We start from the raw sequence: 19,076 nt of genomic DNA, 5'->3' as shown, positions 1-19,076 counted from the left end.
CCCAGAGTGCTAGGATTACAGGCGTGAGCCAGCACGCCGGGCCAAGAGGCATTTTGTTTAAAAAAAAATGACTCCGAAAAGAAAAGTAAAAGGAGGCCTGTCGAGCACGTCTGGGTGTGACTGTGCATCCCCCAACATCCGGTGCCACCACCAAAGATTCCTACGTGTAGCCCATAGAACGCCAAAATCAACGGGACGAGTTCTGGTCACAACTCCCTCAAAATGACATCCCGGCCTTCTTCTGCAACTGCCTCCCCTCTCAGACTCTCAAGGTTTCCTCCAGCGTGTCGGTTCCCACAGCCCAGACCCTTGGTCTGAGGCCCGACAGTCCAGGTGCCACGCCTGCTGCCTCGTGGCGGCGGTGCTGCGGCTTGGGGCAAGAGGAGGCCCCACGGAGCGGGCTGGGGCGCCAGGCACCGTGGCGGGCGCTGAGGGTGGGGGTGACCCCCCGCCCCCCAGACTGCCGCCGCGCTCTCCGAATGGGGACAGAACAAGAGGCAAAAAAAAAAAAAATAAAATAAGATACAAGCCTACGGCACCCGGTATTCCCAGGCGGTCTCCCATCCAAGTACTAACCAGGCCCGAGCCTGCTTGGCTTCCGAGATCAGACGAGATCGGGCGCGTTCAGGGTGGTGTGGCCCTAGACGGCGGAGGGCGCCCCAGCCCGGCTCAAGAAGCCGAGCGTCTCTGCGCTTCCCCGCGCCTCCTCCCGCCCCAGGCCCCGCGCCGGCGCTGACCCACTCGGGGCCGGGCCGGGCTGGTTGAGTTCGCTGGCCGGGTCCCGAGGTCTCCACGGGGCTGGGGTGCGGGGCGTGGTGGGCTCGGCGGGGTGGGGGGCTGTCTTCACACACACACACACACACACACACACACACACACACACGGACACACACCAGATGCGCCTCCAGCCTCCACGGCTGGACCCGCCAAGGTGGAGACCTCCAGCCGCCCTCCTCTCCTGGCCTCGCCTCCCTCACCTACCCGCCCCCAACCCCAGTGCGCCGCTGCTGACTGCGCATGCGCGGGCGGTCGCCTTTGGCCCCAGGGGCCGCCCTCCAGCACAACCCCTTTCAGCTGCGCCCCCGCCCTGCGTGTGGGCTGCCGCCTATCCGCCCGGGACCGGGGCCGGGGCACAGCGCATAGGGGAGGGGAGCGAGTGTAGGGGCGTCTCTCGGGATGTGTGCCATGGGTGGGGTGGTTTGGGGGCGCTGAAGACATCAGTCCCCTCCATCTCCTACCTGTGGAAACCCCCCAAGCCCTTGCAGAACTGCCGGCACCCGCTGCCGTGGGGGCCGGGACCCTACTCTGTGTCCTCCTGTGGCCCAGTCCAAGGGGCCTGGGCCTGGCCGGGGCTGGATTGGACCCCAACCACCCTGGGCTGTGGACTTGCTAAAAATGGGCGATTAGAGATTTGGTTCCAGCTTCATTGAGGGTCATTTCACTAACGAAGGCACCGTGAAGACGTTCCTGAGACGTTTGTGAGGGTGGCAACTGAAAGAGAATTTTAAAGCTGACAGAAGAGGCGAGGAAAGGCATAGGAGATTTCCACACCCAGTAAGGAAGCCTTTCCCGAAATGGAAGAAAGAAACGAGCAAACAGAAACACCGGTAGCCCGCCCGGATCAGAGTCTGCTCCTTAGAGCAAGTACCCTGACCAGGTTCACCCGTGGGTCCCGAGCTAGCGGCATTCAGAAGAGCCAGGCCCGCAGCCTACGCAGAAGACACCTGCGCTCGGGTGTCTGTGGCGGCACAATTCACCATTGCAAAGATGTGGAAGCGACCCGAGTGCCCATCGATCCACGAGTGGATTCATAAAATGTGGCGCGTGGACACCACGGAGTGCTATTCGGCTATGAGAAACGGCGGTGAGAGGGCACCTCTCGTGTTCTCCTGGCCGGAGCTGGAACCCGTTCCAGTAAGCCAAGTATCCCAAGAATGGACACAGGAGCACCACGTGCGCGTGCTCACCGGCAAATTGGTAGGAACCCACGGACACCTGAGTGGACGTAGAGGAATCACCTTCATCGGGTGGGGGTCGGGCGGGTGGGGGGAGGGGATGGGCATACACACCCATGAGGAATGGGGTGGGTGCGCACCGACTGGGGGATGGGCGCACTTGAAGCTCTGACCAGAGGGGGCAGGCGGGGAGAGGGCAATGTACCCGACCTTAACATTGGTACCCCCACCATACGCTGCTAAAGCATGAGAGATAAATAAGACAACAGGGGGGAGGGGGGCACGGGCAATACATGGAACCTTAATACTTGTACTCCCATAATCTGCTTGAAAAGAGAGAGAAAAGGAAATGCAATAATGGGGAGGTAAGAGGCATTTTTTTTTTTTTGGAGACAGAGTCTCGCTTTGTTGCCCTGGCTAGAGTGAGTGCCATGGCGTCAGCCTAGCTCACAGCAACCTCAATCTCCTGGGCTCAAGCAATCCTGCTGCCTCAGCCTCCCAAGTAGCTGGGACTACAGGCATGCGCCACCATGCCCGGCTAATTTTTTTTTTTGTATAGATATATATTAGTTGGCCAATGAATTTCTTTCTATTTATAGTAGAGATGGGGTCTCGCTCTTGCTCAGGCTGGTTTCGAACTCCTGACCTCGAGCAATCCGCCCACCTCGGCCTCCCAGAGTGCTAGGATTACAGGCGTGAGCCAGCACGCCGGGCCAAGAGGCATTTTGTTTAAAAAAAAATGACTCCGAAAAGAAAAGTAAAAGGAGGCCTGTCGAGCACGTCTGGGTGTGACTGTGCATCCCCCAACATCCGGTGCCACCACCAAAGATTCCTACGTGTAGCCCATAGAACGCCAAAATCAACGGGACGAGTTCTGGTCACAACTCCCTCAAAATGACATCCCGGCCTTCTTCTGCAACTGCCTCCCCTCTCAGACTCTCAAGGTTTCCTCCAGCGTGTCGGTTCCCACAGCCCAGACCCTTGGTCTGAGGCCCGACAGTCCAGGTGCCACGCCTGCTGCCTCGTGGCGGCGGTGCTGCGGCTTGGGGCAAGAGGAGGCCCCACGGAGCGGGCTGGGGCGCCAGGCACCGTGGCGGGCGCTGAGGGTGGGGGTGACCCCCCGCCCCCCAGACTGCCGCCGCGCTCTCCGAATGGGGACAGAACAAGAGGCAAAAAAAAAAAAAAATAAAATAAGATACAAGCCTACGGCACCCGGTATTCCCAGGCGGTCTCCCATCCAAGTACTAACCAGGCCCGAGCCTGCTTGGCTTCCGAGATCAGACGAGATCGGGCGCGTTCAGGGTGGTGTGGCCCTAGACGGCGGAGGGCGCCCCAGCCCGGCTCAAGAAGCCGAGCGTCTCTGCGCTTCCCCGCGCCTCCTCCCGCCCCAGGCCCCGCGCCGGCGCTGACCCACTCGGGGCCGGGCCGGGCTGGTTGAGTTCGCTGGCCGGGTCCCGAGGTCTCCACGGGGCTGGGGTGCGGGGCGTGGTGGGCTCGGCGGGGTGGGGGGCTGTCTTCACACACACACACACACACACACACACACACACACACACACACACACACACACACGGACACACACCAGATGCGCCTCCAGCCTCCACGGCTGGACCCGCCAAGGTGGAGACCTCCAGCCGCCCTCCTCTCCTGGCCTCGCCTCCCTCACCTACCCGCCCCCAACCCCAGTGCGCCGCTGCTGACTGCGCATGCGCGGGCGGTCGCCTTTGGCCCCAGGGGCCGCCCTCCAGCACAACCCCTTTCAGCTGCGCCCCCGCCCTGCGTGTGGGCTGCCGCCTATCCGCCCGGGACCGGGGCCGGGGCACAGCGCATAGGGGAGGGGAGCGAGTGTAGGGGCGTCTCTCGGGATGTGTGCCATGGGTGGGGTGGTTTGGGGGCGCTGAAGACATCAGTCCCCTCCATCTCCTACCTGTGGAAACCCCCCAAGCCCTTGCAGAACTGCCGGCACCCGCTGCCGTGGGGGCCGGGACCCTACTCTGTGTCCTCCTGTGGCCCAGTCCAAGGGGCCTGGGCCTGGCCGGGGCTGGATTGGACCCCAACCACCCTGGGCTGTGGACTTGCTAAAAATGGGCGATTAGAGATTTGGTTCCAGCTTCATTGAGGGTCATTTCACTAACGAAGGCACCGTGAAGACGTTCCTGAGACGTTTGTGAGGGTGGCAACTGAAAGAGAATTTTAAAGCTGACAGAAGAGGCGAGGAAAGGCATAGGAGATTTCCACACCCAGTAAGGAAGCCTTTCCCGAAATGGAAGAAAGAAACGAGCAAACAGAAACACCGGTAGCCCGCCCGGATCAGAGTCTGCTCCTTAGAGCAAGTACCCTGACCAGGTTCACCCGTGGGTCCCGAGCTAGCGGCATTCAGAAGAGCCAGGCCCGCAGCCTACGCAGAAGACACCTGCGCTCGGGTGTCTGTGGCGGCACAATTCACCATTGCAAAGATGTGGAAGCGACCCGAGTGCCCATCGATCCACGAGTGGATTCATAAAATGTGGCGCGTGGACACCACGGAGTGCTATTCGGCTATGAGAAACGGCGGTGAGAGGGCACCTCTCGTGTTCTCCTGGCCGGAGCTGGAACCCGTTCCAGTAAGCCAAGTATCCCAAGAATGGACACAGGAGCACCACGTGCGCGTGCTCACCGGCAAATTGGTAGGAACCCACGGACACCTGAGTGGACGTAGAGGAATCACCTTCATCGGGTGGGGGTCGGGCGGGTGGGGGGAGGGGATGGGCATACACACCCATGAGGAATGGGGTGGGTGCGCACCGACTGGGGGATGGGCGCACTTGAAGCTCTGACCAGAGGGGGCAGGCGGGGAGAGGGCAATGTACCCGACCTTAACATTGGTACCCCCACCATACGCTGCTAAAGCATGAGAGATAAATAAGACAACAGGGGGGAGGGGGGCACGGGCAATACATGGAACCTTAATACTTGTACTCCCATAATCTGCTTGAAAAGAGAGAGAAAAGGAAATGCAATAATGGGGAGGTAAGAGGCATTTTTTTTTTTTTGGAGACAGAGTCTCGCTTTGTTGCCCTGGCTAGAGTGAGTGCCATGGCGTCAGCCTAGCTCACAGCAACCTCAATCTCCTGGGCTCAAGCAATCCTGCTGCCTCAGCCTCCCAAGTAGCTGGGACTACAGGCATGCGCCACCATGCCCGGCTAATTTTTTTTTTTGTATAGATATATATTAGTTGGCCAATGAATTTCTTTCTATTTATAGTAGAGATGGGGTCTCGCTCTTGCTCAGGCTGGTTTCGAACTCCTGACCTCGAGCAATCCGCCCACCTCGGCCTCCCAGAGTGCTAGGATTACAGGCGTGAGCCAGCACGCCGGGCCAAGAGGCATTTTGTTTAAAAAAAAATGACTCCGAAAAGAAAAGTAAAAGGAGGCCTGTCGAGCACGTCTGGGTGTGACTGTGCATCCCCCAACATCCGGTGCCACCACCAAAGATTCCTACGTGTAGCCCATAGAACGCCAAAATCAACGGGACGAGTTCTGGTCACAACTCCCTCAAAATGACATCCCGGCCTTCTTCTGCAACTGCCTCCCCTCTCAGACTCTCAAGGTTTCCTCCAGCGTGTCGGTTCCCACAGCCCAGACCCTTGGTCTGAGGCCCGACAGTCCAGGTGCCACGCCTGCTGCCTCGTGGCGGCGGTGCTGCGGCTTGGGGCAAGAGGAGGCCCCACGGAGCGGGCTGGGGCGCCAGGCACCGTGGCGGGCGCTGAGGGTGGGGGTGACCCCCCGCCCCCCAGACTGCCGCCGCGCTCTCCGAATGGGGACAGAACAAGAGGCAAAAAAAAAAAAAATAAAATAAGATACAAGCCTACGGCACCCGGTATTCCCAGGCGGTCTCCCATCCAAGTACTAACCAGGCCCGAGCCTGCTTGGCTTCCGAGATCAGACGAGATCGGGCGCGTTCAGGGTGGTGTGGCCCTAGACGGCGGAGGGCGCCCCAGCCCGGCTCAAGAAGCCGAGCGTCTCTGCGCTTCCCCGCGCCTCCTCCCGCCCCAGGCCCCGCGCCGGCGCTGACCCACTCGGGGCCGGGCCGGGCTGGTTGAGTTCGCTGGCCGGGTCCCGAGGTCTCCACGGGGCTGGGGTGCGGGGCGTGGTGGGCTCGGCGGGGTGGGGGGCTGTCTTCACACACACACACACACGAACACACACCAGATGCGCCTCCAGCCTCCACGGCTGGACCCGCCAAGGTGGAGACCTCCAGCCGCCCTCCTCTCCTGGCCTCGCCTCCCTCACCTACCCGCCCCCAACCCCAGTGCGCCGCTGCTGACTGCGCATGCGCGGGCGGTCGCCTTTGGCCCCAGGGGCCGCCCTCCAGCACAACCCCTTTCAGCTGCGCCCCCGCCCTGCGTGTGGGCTGCCGCCTATCCGCCCGGGACCGGGGCCGGGGCACAGCGCATAGGGGAGGGGAGCGAGTGTAGGGGCGTCTCTCGGGATGTGTGCCATGGGTGGGGTGGTTTGGGGGCGCTGAAGACATCAGTCCCCTCCATCTCCTACCTGTGGAAACCCCCCAAGCCCTTGCAGAACTGCCGGCACCCGCTGCCGTGGGGGCCGGGACCCTACTCTGTGTCCTCCTGTGGCCCAGTCCAAGGGGCCTGGGCCTGGCCGGGGCTGGATTGGACCCCAACCACCCTGGGCTGTGGACTTGCTAAAAATGGGCGATTAGAGATTTGGTTCCAGCTTCATTGAGGGTCATTTCACTAACGAAGGCACCGTGAAGACGTTCCTGAGACGTTTGTGAGGGTGGCAACTGAAAGAGAATTTTAAAGCTGACAGAAGAGGCGAGGAAAGGCATAGGAGATTTCCACACCCAGTAAGGAAGCCTTTCCCGAAATGGAAGAAAGAAACGAGCAAACAGAAACACCGGTAGCCCGCCCGGATCAGAGTCTGCTCCTTAGAGCAAGTACCCTGACCAGGTTCACCCGTGGGTCCCGAGCTAGCGGCATTCAGAAGAGCCAGGCCCGCAGCCTACGCAGAAGACACCTGCGCTCGGGTGTCTGTGGCGGCACAATTCACCATTGCAAAGATGTGGAAGCGACCCGAGTGCCCATCGATCCACGAGTGGATTCATAAAATGTGGCGCGTGGACACCACGGAGTGCTATTCGGCTATGAGAAACGGCGGTGAGAGGGCACCTCTCGTGTTCTCCTGGCCGGAGCTGGAACCCGTTCCAGTAAGCCAAGTATCCCAAGAATGGACACAGGAGCACCACGTGCGCGTGCTCACCGGCAAATTGGTAGGAACCCACGGACACCTGAGTGGACGTAGAGGAATCACCTTCATCGGGTGGGGGTCGGGCGGGTGGGGGGAGGGGATGGGCATACACACCCATGAGGAATGGGGTGGGTGCGCACCGACTGGGGGATGGGCGCACTTGAAGCTCTGACCAGAGGGGGGAGGCGGGGAGAGGGCAATGTACCCGACCTTAACATTGGTACCCCCACCATACGCTGCTAAAGCATGAGAGATAAATAAGACAACAGGGGGGAGGGGGGCACGGGCAATACATGGAACCTTAATACTTGTACTCCCATAATCTGCTTGAAAAGAGAGAGAAAAGGAAATGCAATAATGGGGAGGTAAGAGGCATTTTTTTTTTTGGAGACAGAGTCTCGCTTTGTTGCCCTGGCTAGAGTGAGTGCCATGGCGTCAGCCTAGCTCACAGCAACCTCAATCTCCTGGGCTCAAGCAATCCTGCTGCCTCAGCCTCCCAAGTAGCTGGGACTACAGGCATGCGCCACCATGCCCGGCTAATTTTTTTTTTTGTATAGATATATATTAGTTGGCCAATGAATTTCTTTCTATTTATAGTAGAGATGGGGTCTCGCTCTTGCTCAGGCTGGTTTCGAACTCCTGACCTCGAGCAATCCGCCCACCTCGGCCTCCCAGAGTGCTAGGATTACAGGCGTGAGCCAGCACGCCGGGCCAAGAGGCATTTTGTTTAAAAAAAAATGACTCCGAAAAGAAAAGTAAAAGGAGGCCTGTCGAGCACGTCTGGGTGTGACTGTGCATCCCCCAACATCCGGTGCCACCACCAAAGATTCCTACGTGTAGCCCATAGAACGCCAAAATCAACGGGACGAGTTCTGGTCACAACTCCCTCAAAATGACATCCCGGCCTTCTTCTGCAACTGCCTCCCCTCTCAGACTCTCAAGGTTTCCTCCAGCGTGTCGGTTCCCACAGCCCAGACCCTTGGTCTGAGGCCCGACAGTCCAGGTGCCACGCCTGCTGCCTCGTGGCGGCGGTGCTGCGGCTTGGGGCAAGAGGAGGCCCCACGGAGCGGGCTGGGGCGCCAGGCACCGTGGCGGGCGCTGAGGGTGGGGGTGACCCCCCGCCCCCCAGACTGCCGCCGCGCTCTCCGAATGGGGACAGAACAAGAGGCAAAAAAATAAAAAATAAAATAAGATACAAGCCTACGGCACCCGGTATTCCCAGGCGGTCTCCCATCCAAGTACTAACCAGGCCCGAGCCTGCTTGGCTTCCGAGATCAGACGAGATCGGGCGCGTTCAGGGTGGTGTGGCCCTAGACGGCGGAGGGCGCCCCAGCCCGGCTCAAGAAGCCGAGCGTCTCTGCGCTTCCCCGCGCCTCCTCCCGCCCCAGGCCCCGCGCCGGCGCTGACCCACTCGGGGCCGGGCCGGGCTGGTTGAGTTCGCTGGCCGGGTCCCGAGGTCTCCACGGGGCTGGGGTGCGGGGCGTGGTGGGCTCGGCGGGGTGGGGGGCTGTCTTCACACACACACACACACACACACACACACACACACACACACACGGACACACACCAGATGCGCCTCCAGCCTCCACGGCTGGACCCGCCAAGGTGGAGACCTCCAGCCGCCCTCCTCTCCTGGCCTCGCCTCCCTCACCTACCCGCCCCCAACCCCAGTGCGCCGCTGCTGACTGCGCATGCGCGGGCGGTCGCCTTTGGCCCCAGGGGCCGCCCTCCAGCACAACCCCTTTCAGCTGCGCCCCCGCCCTGCGTGTGGGCTGCCGCCTATCCGCCCGGGACCGGGGCCGGGGCACAGCGCATAGGGGAGGGGAGCGAGTGTAGGGGCGTCTCTCGGGATGTGTGCCATGGGTGGGGTGGTTTGGGGGCGCTGAAGACATCAGTCCCCTCCATCTCCTACCTGTGGAAACCCCCCAAGCCCTTGCAGAACTGCCGGCACCCGCTGCCGTGGGGGCCGGGACCCTACTCTGTGTCCTCCTGTGGCCCAGTCCAAGGGGCCTGGGCCTGGCCGGGGCTGGATTGGACCCCAACCACCCTGGGCTGTGGACTTGCTAAAAATGGGCGATTAGAGATTTGGTTCCAGCTTCATTGAGGGTCATTTCACTAACGAAGGCACCGTGAAGACGTTCCTGAGACGTTTGTGAGGGTGGCAACTGAAAGAGAATTTTAAAGCTGACAGAAGAGGCGAGGAAAGGCATAGGAGATTTCCACACCCAGTAAGGAAGCCTTTCCCGAAATGGAAGAAAGAAACGAGCAAACAGAAACACCGGTAGCCCGCCCGGATCAGAGTCTGCTCCTTAGAGCAAGTACCCTGACCAGGTTCACCCGTGGGTCCCGAGCTAGCGGCATTCAGAAGAGCCAGGCCCGCAGCCTACGCAGAAGACACCTGCGCTCGGGTGTCTGTGGCGGCACAATTCACCATTGCAAAGATGTGGAAGCGACCCGAGTGCCCATCGATCCACGAGTGGATTCATAAAATGTGGCGCGTGGACACCACGGAGTGCTATTCGGCTATGAGAAACGGCGGTGAGAGGGCACCTCTCGTGTTCTCCTGGCCGGAGCTGGAACCCGTTCCAGTAAGCCAAGTATCCCAAGAATGGACACAGGAGCACCACGTGCGCGTGCTCACCGGCAAATTGGTAGGAACCCACGGACACCTGAGTGGACGTAGAGGAATCACCTTCATCGGGTGGGGGTCGGGCGGGTGGGGGGAGGGGATGGGCATACACACCCATGAGGAATGGGGTGGGTGCGCACCGACTGGGGGATGGGCGCACTTGAAGCTCTGACCAGAGGGGGCAGGCGGGGAGAGGGCAATGTACCCGACCTTAACATTGGTACCCCCACCATACGCTGCTAAAGCATGAGAGATAAATAAGACAACAGGGGGGAGGGGGGCACGGGCAATACATGGAACCTTAATACTTGTACTCCCATAATCTGCTTGAAAAGAGAGAGAAAAGGAAATGCAATAATGGGGAGGTAAGAGGCATTTTTTTTTTTGGAGACAGAGTCTCGCTTTGTTGCCCTGGCTAGAGTGAGTGCCATGGCGTCAGCCTAGCTCACAGCAACCTCAATCTCCTGGGCTCAAGCAATCCTGCTGCCTCAGCCTCCCAAGTAGCTGGGACTACAGGCACGCGCCACCATGCCCGGCTAATTTTTTTTTTTGTATAGATATATATTAGTTGGCCAATGAATTTCTTTCTATTTATAGTAGAGATGGGGTCTCGCTCTTGCTCAGGCTGGTTTCGAACTCCTGACCTCGAGCAATCCGCCCACCTCGGCCTCCCAGAGTGCTAGGATTACAGGCGTGAGCCAGCACGCCGGGCCAAGAGGCATTTTGTTTAAAAAAAAATGACTCCGAAAAGAAAAGTAAACGGAGGCTTGTCGAGCACGTCTGGGTGTGACTGTGCATCCCCCAACATCCGGTGCCACCACCAAAGATTCCTACGTGTAGCCCATAGAACGCCAAAATCAACGGGACGAGTTCTGGTCACAACTCCCTCAAAATGACATCCCGGCCTTCTTCTGCAACTGCCTCCCCTCTCAGACTCTCAAGGTTTCCTCCAGCGTGTCGGTTCCCACAGCCCAGACCCTTGGTCTGAGGCCCGACAGTCCAGGTGCCACGCCTGCTGCCTCGTGGCGGCGGTGCTGCGGCTTGGGGCAAGAGGAGGCCCCACGGAGCGGGCTGGGGCGCCAGGCACCGTGGCGGGCGCTGAGGGTGGGGGTGACCCCCCGCCCCCCAGACTGCCGCCGCGCTCTCCGAATGGGGACAGAACAAGAGGCAAAAAAAAAAAAATAAAATAAGATACAAGCCTACGGCACCCGGTATTCCCAGGCGGTCTCCCATCCAAGTACTAACCAGGCCCGAGCCTGCTTGGCTTCCGAGATCAGACGAGATCGGGCGCGTTCAGGGTGGTGTGGCCCTAGACGGCGGAGGGCGCCCCAGCCCGGCTCAAGAAGCCGAGCGTCTCTGCGCTTCCCCGCGCCTCCTCCCGCCCCAGGCCCCGCGCCGGCGCTGACCCACTCGGGGCCGGGCCGGGCTGGTTGAGTTCGCTGGCCGGGTCCCGAGGTCTCCACGGGGCTGGGGTGCGGGGCGTGGTGGGCTCGGCGGGGTGGGGGGCTGTCTTCACACACACACACACACACACACACACACACACACACGGACACACACCAGATGCGCCTCCAGCCTCCACGGCTGGACCCGCCAAGGTGGAGACCTCCAGCCGCCCTCCTCTCCTGGCCTCGCCTCCCTCACCTACCCGCCCCCAACCCCAGTGCGCCGCTGCTGACTGCGCATGCGCGGGCGGTCGCCTTTGGCCCCAGGGGCCGCCCTCCAGCACAACCGCTTTCAGCTGCGCCCCCGCCCTGCGTGTGGGCTGCCGCCTATCCGCCCGGGACCGGGGCCGGGGCACAGCGCATAGGGGAGGGGAGCGAGTGTAGGGGCGTCTCTCGGGATGTGTGCCATGGGTGGGGTGGTTTGGGGGTGCTGAAGACATCAGTCCCCTCCATCTCCTACCTGTGGAAACCCCCCAAGCCCTTGCAGAACTGCCGGCACCCGCTGCCGTGGGGGCCGGGACCCTACTCTGTGTCCTCCTGTGGCCCAGTCCAAGGGGCCTGGGCCTGGCCGGGGCTGGATTGGACCCCAACCACCCTGGGCTGTGGACTTGCTAAAAATGGGCGATTAGAGATTTGGTTCCAGCTTCATTGAGGGTCATTTCACTAACGAAGGCACCGTGAAGACGTTCCTGAGACGTTTGTGAGGGTGGCAACTGAAAGAGAATTTTAAAGCTGACAGAAGAGGCGAGGAAAGGCATAGGAGATTTCCACACCCAGTAAGGAAGCCTTTCCCGAAATGGAAGAAAGAAACGAGCAAACAGAAACACCGGTAGCCCGCCCGGATCAGAGTCTGCTCCTTAGAGCAAGTACCCTGACCAGGTTCACCCGTGGGTCCCGAGCTAGCGGCATTCAGAAGAGCCAGGCCCGCAGCCTACGCAGAAGACACCTGCGCTCGGGTGTCTGTGGCGGCACAATTCACCATTGCAAAGATGTGGAAGCGACCCGAGTGCCCATCGATCCACGAGTGGATTCATAAAATGTGGCGCGTGGACACCACGGAGTGCTATTCGGCTATGAGAAACGGCGGTGAGAGGGCACCTCTCGTGTTCTCCTGGCCGGAGCTGGAACCCGTTCCAGTAAGCCAAGTATCCCAAGAATGGACACAGGAGCACCACGTGCGCGTGCTCACCGGCAAATTGGTAGGAACCCACGGACACCTGAGTGGACGTAGAGGAATCACCTTCATCGGGTGGGGGTCGGGCGGGTGGGGGGAGGGGATGGGCATACACACCCATGAGGAATGGGGTGGGTGCGCACCGACTGGGGGATGGGCGCACTTGAAGCTCTGACCAGAGGGGGGAGGCGGGGAGAGGGCAATGTACCCGACCTTAACATTGGTACCCCCACCATACGCTGCTAAAGCATGAGAGATAAATAAGACAACAGGGGGGAGGGGGGCACGGGCAATACATGGAACCTTAATACTTGTACTCCCATAATCTGCTTGAAAAGAGAGAGAAAAGGAAATGCAATAATGGGGAGGTAAGAGGCATTTTTTTTTTTGGAGACAGAGTCTCGCTTTGTTGCCCTGGCTAGAGTGAGTGCCATGGCGTCAGCCTAGCTCACAGCAACCTCAATCTCCTGGGCTCAAGCAATCCTGCTGCCTCAGCCTCCCAAGTAGCTGGGACTACAGGCATGCGCCACCATGCCCGGCTAATTTTTTTTTTTGTATAGATATATATTAGTTGGCCAATGAATTTCTTTCTATTTATAGTAGAGATGGGGTCTCGCTCTTGCTCAGGCTGGTTTCGAACTCCTGACCTCGAGCAATCCGCCCACCTCGGCCTCCCAGAGTGCTAGGATTACAGGCGTGAGCCAGCACGCCGGGCCAAGAGGCATTTTGTTTAAAAAAAAATGACTCCGAAAAGAAAAGTAAAAGGAGGCCTGTCGAGCACGTCTGGGTGTGACTGTGCATCCCCCAACATCCGGTGCCACCACCAAAGATTCCTACGTGTAGCCCATAGAACGCCAAAATCAACGGGACGAGTTCTGGTCACAACTCCCTCAAAATGACATCCCGGCCTTCTTCTGCAACTGCCTCCCCTCTCAGACTCTCAAGGTTTCCTCCAGCGTGTCGGTTCCCACAGCCCAGACCCTTGGTCTGAGGCCCGACAGTCCAGGTGCCACGCCTGCTGCCTCGTGGCGGCGGTGCTGCGGCTTGGGGCAAGAGGAGGCCCCACGGAGCGGGCTGGGGCGCCAGGCACCGTGGCGGGCGCTGAGGGTGGGGGTGACCCCCCGCCCCCCAGACTGCCGCCGCGCTCTCCGAATGGGGACAGAACAAGAGGCAAAAAAATAAAAAATAAAATAAGATACAAGCCTACGGCACCCGGTATTCCCAGGCGGTCTCCCATCCAAGTACTAACCAGGCCCGAGCCTGCTTGGCTTCCGAGATCAGACGAGATCGGGCGCGTTCAGGGTGGTGTGGCCCTAGACGGCGGAGGGCGCCCCAGCCCGGCTCAAGAAGCCGAGCGTCTCTGCGCTTCCCCGCGCCTCCTCCCGCCCCAGGCCCCGCGCCGGCGCTGACCCACTCGGGGCCGGGCCGGGCTGGTTGAGTTCGCTGGCCGGGTCCCGAGGTCTCCACGGGGCTGGGGTGCGGGGCGTGGTGGGCTCGGCGGGGTGGGGGGCTGTCTTCACACACACACACACACACACACACACACACACACACACACACACACGGACACACACCAGATGCGCCTCCAGACTCCACGGCTGGACCCGCCAAGGTGGAGACCTCCAGCCGCCCTCCTCTCCTGGCCTCGCCTCCCTCACCTACCCGCCCCCAACCCCAGTGCGCCGCTGCTGACTGCGCATGCGCGGGCGGTCGCCTTTGGCCCCAGGGGCCGCCCTCCAGCACAACCGCTTTCAGCTGCGCCCCCGCCCTGCGTGTGGGCTGCCGCCTATCCGCCCGGGACCGGGGCCGGGGCACAGCGCATAGGGGAGGGGAGCGAGTGTAGGGGCGTCTCTCGGGATGTGTGCCATGGGTGGGGTGGTTTGGGGGTGCTGAAGACATCAGTCCCCTCCATCTCCTACCTGTGGAAACCCCCCAAGCCCTTGCAGAACTGCCGGCACCCGCTGCCGTGGGGGCCGGGACCCTACTCTGTGTCCTCCTGTGGCCCAGTCCAAGGGGCCTGGGCCTGGCCGGGGCTGGATTGGACCCCAACCACCCTGGGCTGTGGACTTGCTAAAAATGGGCGATTAGAGATTTGGTTCCAGCTTCATTGAGGGTCATTTCACTAACGAAGGCACCGTGAAGACGTTCCTGAGACGTTTGTGAGGGTGGCAACTGAAAGAGAATTTTAAAGCTGACAGAAGAGGCGAGGAAAGGCATAGGAGATTTCCACACCCAGTAAGGAAGCCTTTCCCGAAATGGAAGAAAGAAACGAGCAAACAGAAACACCGGTAGCCCGCCCGGATCAGAGTCTGCTCCTTAGAGCAAGTACCCTGACCAGGTTCACCCGTGGGTCCCGAGCTAGCGGCATTCAGAAGAGCCAGGCCCGCAGCCTACGCAGAAGACACCTGCGCTCGGGTGTCTGTGGCGGCACAATTCACCATTGCAAAGATGTGGAAGCGACCCGAGTGCCCATCGATCCACGAGTGGATTCATAAAATGTGGCGCGTGGACACCACGGAGTGCTATTCGGCTATGAGAAACGGCGGTGAGAGGGCACCTCTCGTGTTCTCCTGGCCGGAGCTGGAACCCGTTCCAGTAAGCCAAGTATCCCAAGAATGGACACAGGAGCACCACGTGCGCGTGCTCACCGGCAAATTGGTAGGAACCCACGGACACCTGAGTGGACGTAGAGGAATCACCTTCATCGGGTGGGGGTCGGGCGGGTGGGGGGAGGGGATGGGCATACACACCCATGAGGAATGGGGTGGGTGCGCACCGACTGGGGGATGGGCGCACTTGAAGCTCTGACCAGAGGGGGGAGGCGGGGAGAGGGCAATGTACCCGACCTTAACATTGGTACCCCCACCATACGCTGCTAAAGCATGAGAGATAAATAAGACAACAGGGGGGAGGGGGGCACGGGCAATACATGGAACCTTAATACTTGTACTCCCATAATCTGCTTGAAAAGAGAGAGAAAAGGAAATGCAATAATGGGGAGGTAAGAGGCATTTTTTTTTTTGGAGACAGAGTCTCGCTTTGTTGCCCTGGCTAGAGTGAGTGCCATGGCGTCAGCCTAGCTCACAGCAACCTCAATCTCCTGGGCTCAAGCAATCCTGCTGCCTCAGCCTCCCAAGTAGCTGGGACTACAGGCATGCGCCACCATGCCCGGCTAATTTTTTTTTTTGTATAGATATATATTAGTTGGCCAATGAATTTCTTTCTATTTATAGTAGAGATGGGGTCTCGCTCTTGCTCAGGCTGGTTTCGAACTCCTGACCTCGAGCAATCCGCCCACCTCGGCCTCCCAGAGTGCTAGGATTACAGGCGTGAGCCAGCACGCCGGGCCAAGAGGCATTTTGTTTAAAAAAAAATGACTCCGAAAAGAAAAGTAAACGGAGGCCTGTCGAGCACGTCTGGGTGTGACTGTGCATCCCCCAACATCCGGTGCCACCACCAAAGATTCCTACGTGTAGCCCATAGAACGCCAAAATCAACGGGACGAGTTCTGGTCACAACTCCCTCAAAATGACATCCCGGCCTTCTTCTGCAACTGCCTCCCCTCTCAGACTCTCAAGGTTTCCTCCAGCGTGTCGGTTCCCACAGCCCAGACCCTTGGTCTGAGGCCCGACAGTCCAGGTGCCACGCCTGCTGCCTCGTGGCGGCGGTGCTGCGGCTTGGGGCAAGAGGAGGCCCCACGGAGCGGGCTGGGGCGCCAGGCACCGTGGCGGGCGCTGAGGGTGGGGGTGACCCCCCGCCCCCCAGACTGCCGCCGCGCTCTCCGAATGGGGACAGAACAAGAGGCAAAAAAAAAATAAATAAAATAAGATACAAGCCTACGGCACCCGGTATTCCCAGGCGGTCTCCCATCCAAGTACTAACCAGGCCCGAGCCTGCTTGGCTTCCGAGATCAGACGAGATCGGGCGCGTTCAGGGTGGTGTGGCCCTAGACGGCGGAGGGCGCCCCAGCCCGGCTCAAGAAGCCGAGCGTCTCTGCGCTTCCCCGCGCCTCCTCCCGCCCCAGGCCCCGCGCCGGCGCTGACCCACTCGGGGCCGGGCCGGGCTGGTTGAGTTCGCTGGCCGGGTCCCGAGGTCTCCACGGGGCTGGGGTGCGGGGCGTGGTGGGCTCGGCGGGGTGGGGGGCTGTCTTCACACACACACACACACACACACACACACACACACGGACACACACCAGATGCGCCTCCAGCCTCCACGGCTGGACCCGCCAAGGTGGAGACCTCCAGCCGCCCTCCTCTCCTGGCCTCGCCTCCCTCACCTACCCGCCCCCAACCCCAGTGCGCCGCTGCTGACTGCGCATGCGCGGGCGGTCGCCTTTGGCCCCAGGGGCCGCCCTCCAGCACAACCCCTTTCAGCTGCGCCCCCGCCCTGCGTGTGGGCTGCCGCCTATCCGCCCGGGACCGGGGCCGGGGCACAGCGCATAGGGGAGGGGAGCGAGTGTAGGGGCGTCTCTCGGGATGTGTGCCATGGGTGGGGTGGTTTGGGGGTGCTGAAGACATCAGTCCCCTCCATCTCCTACCTGTGGAAACCCCCCAAGCCCTTGCAGAACTGCCGGCACCCGCTGCCGTGGGGGCCGGGACCCTACTCTGTGTCCTCCTGTGGCCCAGTCCAAGGGGCCTGGGCCTGGCCGGGGCTGGATTGGACCCCAACCACCCTGGGCTGTGGACTTGCTAAAAATGGGCGATTAGAGATTTGGTTCCAGCTTCATTGAGGGTCATTTCACTAACGAAGGCACCGTGAAGACGTTCCTGAGACGTTTGTGAGGGTGGCAACTGAAAGAGAATTTTAAAGCTGACAGAAGAGGCGAGGAAAGGCATAGGAGATTTCCACACCCAGTAAGGAAGCCTTTCCCGAAATGGAAGAAAGAAACGAGCAAACAGAAACACCGGTAGCCCGCCCGGATCAGAGTCTGCTCCTTAGAGCAAGTACCCTGACCAGGTTCACCCGTGGGTCCCGAGCTAGCGGCATTCAGAAGAGCCAGGCCCGCAGCCTACGCAGAAGACACCTGCGCTCGGGTGTCTGTGGCGGCACAATTCACCATTGCAAAGATGTGGAAGCGACCCGAGTGCCCATCGATCCACGAGTGGATTCATAAAATGTGGCGCGTGGACACCACGGAGTGCTATTCGGCTATGAGAAACGGCGGTGAGAGGGCACCTCTCGTGTTCTCCTGGCCGGAGCTGGAACCCGTTCCAGTAAGCCAAGTATCCCAAGAATGGACACAGGAGCACCACGTGCGCGTGCTCACCGGCAAATTGGTAGGAACCCACGGACACCTGAGTGGACGTAGAGGAATCACCTTCATCGGGTGGGGGTCGGGCGGGTGGGGGGAGGGGATGGGCATACACACCCATGAGGAATGGGGTGGGTGCGCACCGACTGGGGGATGGGCGCACTTGAAGCTCTGACCAGAGGGGGGAGGCGGGGAGAGGGCAATGTACCCGACCTTAACATTGGTACCCCCACCATACGCTGCTAAAGCATGAGAGATAAATAAGACAACAGGGGGGAGGGGGGCACGGGCAATACATGGAACCTTAATACTTGTACTCCCATAATCTGCTTGAAAAGAGAGAGAAAAGGAAATGCAATAATGGGGAGGTAAGAGGCATTTTTTTTTTTGGAGACAGAGTCTCGCTTTGTTGCCCTGGCTAGAGTGAGTGCCATGGCGTCAGCCTAGCTCACAGCAACCTCAATCTCCTGGGCTCAAGCAATCCTGCTGCCTCAGCCTCCCAAGTAGCTGGGACTACAGGCACGCGCCACCATGCCCGGCTAATTTTTTTTTTTGTATAGTTATATATTAGTTGGCCAATGAATTTCTTTCTATTTATAGTAGAGATGGGGTCTCGCTCTTGCTCAGGCTGGTTTCGAACTCCTGACCTCGAGCAATCCGCCCACCTCGGCCTCCCAGAGTGCTAGGATTACAGGCGTGAGCCAGCACGCCGGGCCAAGAGGCATTTTGTTTAAAAAAAAATGACTCCGAAAAGAAAAGTAAAAGGAGGCCTGTCGAGCACGTCTGGGTGTGACTGTGCATCCCCCAACATCCGGTGCCACCACCAAAGATTCCTACGTGTAGCCCATAGAACGCCAAAATCAACGGGACGAGTTCTGGTCACAACTCCCTCAAAATGACATCCCGGCCTTCTTCTGCAACTGCCTCCCCTCTCAGACTCTCAAGGTTTCCTCCAGCGTGTCGGTTCCCACAGCCCAGACCCTTGGTCTGAGGCCCGACAGTCCAGGTGCCACGCCTGCTGCCTCGTGGCGGCGGTGCTGCGGCTTGGGGCAAGAGGAGGCCCCACGGAGCGGGCTGGGGCGCCAGGCACCCTGGCGGGCGCTGAGGGTGGGGGTGACCCCCCGCCCCCCAGACTGCCGCCGCGCTCTCCGAATGGGGACAGAACAAGAGGCAAAAAAAAAAAAAATAAAATAAGATACAAGCCTACGGCACCCGGTATTCCCAGGCGGTCTCCCATCCAAGTACTAACCAGGCCCGAGCCTGCTTGGCTTCCGAGATCAGACGAGATCGGGCGCGTTCAGGGTGGTGTGGCCCTAGACGGCGGAGGGCGCCCCAGCCCGGCTCAAGAAGCCGAGCGTCTCTGCGCTTCC

General features: G+C 60.2%; 8 non-coding genes across 8 annotated transcripts; all 8 read right to left on the bottom strand.

Moving 5' to 3' along the window:
• Positions 1 to 527: 527 nt before the first annotated feature.
• LOC142863204 (5S ribosomal RNA) lies at positions 528 to 646 on the bottom strand. The gene has a single exon (XR_012914098.1). It is a non-coding gene; the product is annotated as a 5S ribosomal RNA (ribosomal RNA).
• A 2,509-nt stretch (positions 647 to 3,155) lies between these two features.
• On the bottom strand, positions 3,156 to 3,274 carry LOC142863203 (5S ribosomal RNA). Its single transcript, XR_012914097.1, has one exon. It is a non-coding gene; the product is annotated as a 5S ribosomal RNA (ribosomal RNA).
• A 2,524-nt stretch (positions 3,275 to 5,798) lies between these two features.
• On the bottom strand, positions 5,799 to 5,917 carry LOC142863202 (5S ribosomal RNA). The gene has a single exon (XR_012914096.1). It is a non-coding gene; the product is annotated as a 5S ribosomal RNA (ribosomal RNA).
• A 2,484-nt stretch (positions 5,918 to 8,401) lies between these two features.
• On the bottom strand, positions 8,402 to 8,520 carry LOC142863201 (5S ribosomal RNA). Its single transcript, XR_012914095.1, has one exon. It is a non-coding gene; the product is annotated as a 5S ribosomal RNA (ribosomal RNA).
• Positions 8,521 to 11,029: 2,509 nt separating this feature from the next.
• Positions 11,030 to 11,148, bottom strand: LOC142863199 (5S ribosomal RNA). The gene has a single exon (XR_012914093.1). It is a non-coding gene; the product is annotated as a 5S ribosomal RNA (ribosomal RNA).
• A 2,504-nt stretch (positions 11,149 to 13,652) lies between these two features.
• On the bottom strand, positions 13,653 to 13,771 carry LOC142863198 (5S ribosomal RNA). The gene has a single exon (XR_012914092.1). It is a non-coding gene; the product is annotated as a 5S ribosomal RNA (ribosomal RNA).
• Positions 13,772 to 16,285: 2,514 nt separating this feature from the next.
• Positions 16,286 to 16,404, bottom strand: LOC142863197 (5S ribosomal RNA). Its single transcript, XR_012914091.1, has one exon. It is a non-coding gene; the product is annotated as a 5S ribosomal RNA (ribosomal RNA).
• A 2,502-nt stretch (positions 16,405 to 18,906) lies between these two features.
• LOC142863196 (5S ribosomal RNA) lies at positions 18,907 to 19,025 on the bottom strand. The gene has a single exon (XR_012914090.1). It is a non-coding gene; the product is annotated as a 5S ribosomal RNA (ribosomal RNA).
• Between the last annotated feature and the right edge of the window lie 51 nt (positions 19,026 to 19,076).

Source organism: Microcebus murinus, chromosome 21 (genome assembly GCF_040939455.1).
Source record: "Microcebus murinus isolate Inina chromosome 21, M.murinus_Inina_mat1.0, whole genome shotgun sequence".
NCBI lineage: Eukaryota > Metazoa > Chordata > Mammalia > Primates > Cheirogaleidae > Microcebus > Microcebus murinus.
The sequence above is the reverse complement of the archived record's forward strand: the minus strand, read 5'-3'. Positions and strand labels throughout refer to the sequence as shown.